This window comes from Populus nigra, chromosome 3 (assembly GCF_951802175.1).
Source record: "Populus nigra chromosome 3, ddPopNigr1.1, whole genome shotgun sequence".
In the NCBI taxonomy this organism is placed as follows: Eukaryota; Viridiplantae; Streptophyta; class Magnoliopsida; order Malpighiales; family Salicaceae; genus Populus; species Populus nigra.
Genome location: NC_084854.1, coordinates 7,015,936 through 7,019,569, shown reverse-complemented (window position 1 = coordinate 7,019,569; position 3,634 = coordinate 7,015,936).

The following is a 3,634-nucleotide window of genomic DNA, read 5'->3' as shown; positions in this document are numbered from 1 at the left end:
AGCAATACTATAAGGTTGTTCTTTAAATGCATTTTTAACAACAATATCATACACCATTTCCTTAATAGACTTAATTGAAACATCTTTCAGCATTATCTTTGAAAATCTAACCTCAAGCTTTACCTATTTTCTAGTACCCTAGTCTATCTCAACATCAATATTGGTTGACTCATTTTTCTTTCAAAACATAGTAAACTCATCAAATGTCACGTCTAGACTAGTAATAAACTCAAGTGATTTGTTATCAACACATAATAACTGATATCCCTTCACTCTAGATGCAAAACCTAAGAATATGTATTTCCTTGCTCTAGGCTTAAGTTTAGCTTCCTTAATATAAGCATAAGTAGGACAACCAAATACTCTTAGTTTAGAGTAATCAGTAGGAGAAATAGATCATACCTCATATGGAGTCTTTAACTCTAAAATTATTGATGGAGATCTATTCACTAAATAACAAGTCAAGTTAACTTCTTTAGCCCAAAAGTGATTTGACATTCCAGCTTGTGAAAGCATATAATGTGGTCTTTTCAATAGTGTTCTATTCATATGTTTTGTAATTCTATTTTGTTATATTGTATTATTGACATTATGATGTCTAAAAATTCCTTTATTATTGCAGAACTCATCAAACTCACATAAGAAAATTTTCAAATCATTCTTAGTTCTCAAGTATTTGATCTTCTTACAAATCTGGTTCTCAATCAAGGCTTTCCACTACTTGAATATGATAAACACATTACTTTTTATCTTAAAAAAAATACACTTAGACCTTGCTAAAGTATTCATTAATAAATATTAATAGATATTATGCTACAACTTTTGATATAATAGAAGAAGAACCTTAAAGGTCAAGCTGAATATAATCCACAATGCCCTTGGTACAATGAATAATTGTACTGAATTTGACCTTGTATATTTTACCATAAATACAATGCTCATAACAATCTAAGTTATCTCTTTTCATACCACACAGTAAATTTTTTTTACTTAACTCTATCATCTTTTTTTTCCACTTATATGTCTTAGCTACATTTGCGATAACTGAGCAGAAGCAATATTCAAATCAATCATAGATGATAAATAAGCTTAATTAATAATTGTGGAACCTTAAAGATGGTAGAGGTCATTAATTAGCTTTCATTTCATCATGACAAAAGCATCTTTACAAACTTTTAGAACTTCACATTTAGCAGAATAACCATAACTTTAGAAATTAAGAAGACTTAAAAAATCAAATTCTTCATCATCTTTGGAATATGTTGAACCTTTATTGTTCTAATAATTTCATCATACATTCTAATTCAAATAGTACTCATACCAATAATAAAAAGTTCTTTGTTGTCCTTTAATGAAACAATATCATTGACAACTTTATAAGTATAAAACTAGCTTCTATTGGGACAAATATGAAATATTCAAGCAGAATAAAAAAATTCACTCATCACTTAAGCCATCAACAAACATAGCCTGAACATTTTCAGCTTCATCGAAAATTTTTCCTTTGCTAGCAATATTTGCAACATCGGAGGTTTCCTCATTCTTTCTCTTGTCTTTCTGCTTAGGACAATTCTTCTTAAAATGCTCTACTTCATGACATTCAAAGCATTTAATTGTTTTTTACTTCGATTTTGATCTAGACTTGCCTCCACTACTCGAAACCTTATTATTTCTTATTCCCCTCATAACTAAACCCTTTGTATTATCATCATTATGACTCCCTAACACTCATTTTTTTAGCTTCCTAGAGTTTAAGAAAGCTTTGACATCTTCTAAACTAAAAGTATCCCTTTTATATAGCAAAGTATCAACAAAATATTCATAAGATAGAGGTAACAAACATGATAAAATCAAAGTTTAGTCCTCGTCTTCAACCTTAACATCAATATTTTACAAATCTAAAATTACTTTATTGAATTCATCAGGATGGTCTTTAATAGGCATATATAGTGAGTATACATTTGATGCTTCAGACACAATCAGTTCATTAGGGATTTGGTCACGTAAAGATTTTCTAACTTTGTCTATAACCCAACAAATGTAGTCTCTTCAACAACCTCCTTAAGAACTTCATCAGACAAACAAAGCAAAATAGCACTATATGCCCTTTCTATAAGATCTTATATATCCTCATCATTCATCCATTTAGGCAGACTGTCTACACCTTTTAATGCATTAAATAAACCTTGTTGAACTAACAAGGCATGCATCTTAATACACCATATATTGAAGTTATTTCTACCATTAAATTTCTTATATGAAACTTCATTGTCGACGTTACTTTTTTCGCCATTGCAAAAGTCAATTGATAAAAAAGCGAGCTCTGATACTAGTTTGTAGTGGAAACCCTAAAACCTCAAACCAATTGGTAAGTGAGAAATATAAAAGACAAGCACAATCAATCACACAAGAGCACACATAAAATTAAAGTGGTTTGGCAACTTAGGCCTCCTCCACGAGTGAGACAATCAGGAAAATTCACTATAAGAAATTATATTACAAGATGTCACACAAAATTACTCCCATCTAAGTTTATATGACAACTTAATTTAAAGTTGTTATATTTTAGGATTACGATTTATTTGTGAGTGCTTCTCTTCTCGACACTTTGGTTTAAGATAATCCCAACAAAACATGTATTTCCTAATAATAATAATAATAAGGTACTACTTTTTACATGGCCTTCCACTCATTTTCAATTGCTACTTTTACGATTGTTTGTCCTGGAACTTCAACGTCTATAGATTAAAATTTTACAGGCCTATACTTATCTACTATTGCTGGGCTACAGATTGTACTGCTGAGGTAAGTATTATTTCGGACAAAGATTTAACAGCTTTTCGCCCAAGTAGGTACTTAACAAAGCCCAGGTCCAGATTTTGAAAAACGTAAAGAGTTCATGTTTCGGCTAAGGTTAATCACATAACCATCTTCTTTTCACATACCCAACACTGCCACACGTAATGCATATCCATGGTAAAACTTTTCACTTTCCTCTCGTATCCTTTCTGGGAGCAGCTAGATAAAGCTGTCAGCAAGGTAACAAGGACAAAAGACAACATTTCTCTGCTGGCTACTATGCCTCAAGGACATGTTTTCCCGTTCACGCATCGAAGGCTACACAGTATAGGAAGCACATTTTGTGGCCATCCATGAAAGATCCTAGCAGTAAGGGTGCCTAACCCACAGTGGCATAGGAAGCACATTTGTGGCCATCCATGAAAGATCCTAGCACAACCTAGTTAGTCAAAGGAGTCATGGTTTTTCGAGCGGTTTACACATACAAATGGACCCTCCCAGTTGCATATTTGGCATTGAAAGGAGCTCGATTGGATATGCAGTCGCAGATTCCGGCCATGCAACAGTCACTTGACAGTTCCTATATACTCAACTGATTTGGAAGGACAAAGCCTCGTATTCCTGTGAAAGAGGGACAGGTGGGCAAACAGACTATTTCCAAGATCACTTTGGTTAAACAATGTGGAAAATTTCGATACTGATTGTTATTTAAAAAAAAAACGTTTTTAAAAATATTTAATTTTTTAATTTTTTTTCTTTGTTTTAAATTGTTATTTTTTAATATTTTCAAATCATTTTAATATATTAATGTTATAAATAATTTTTAAAAAATAAA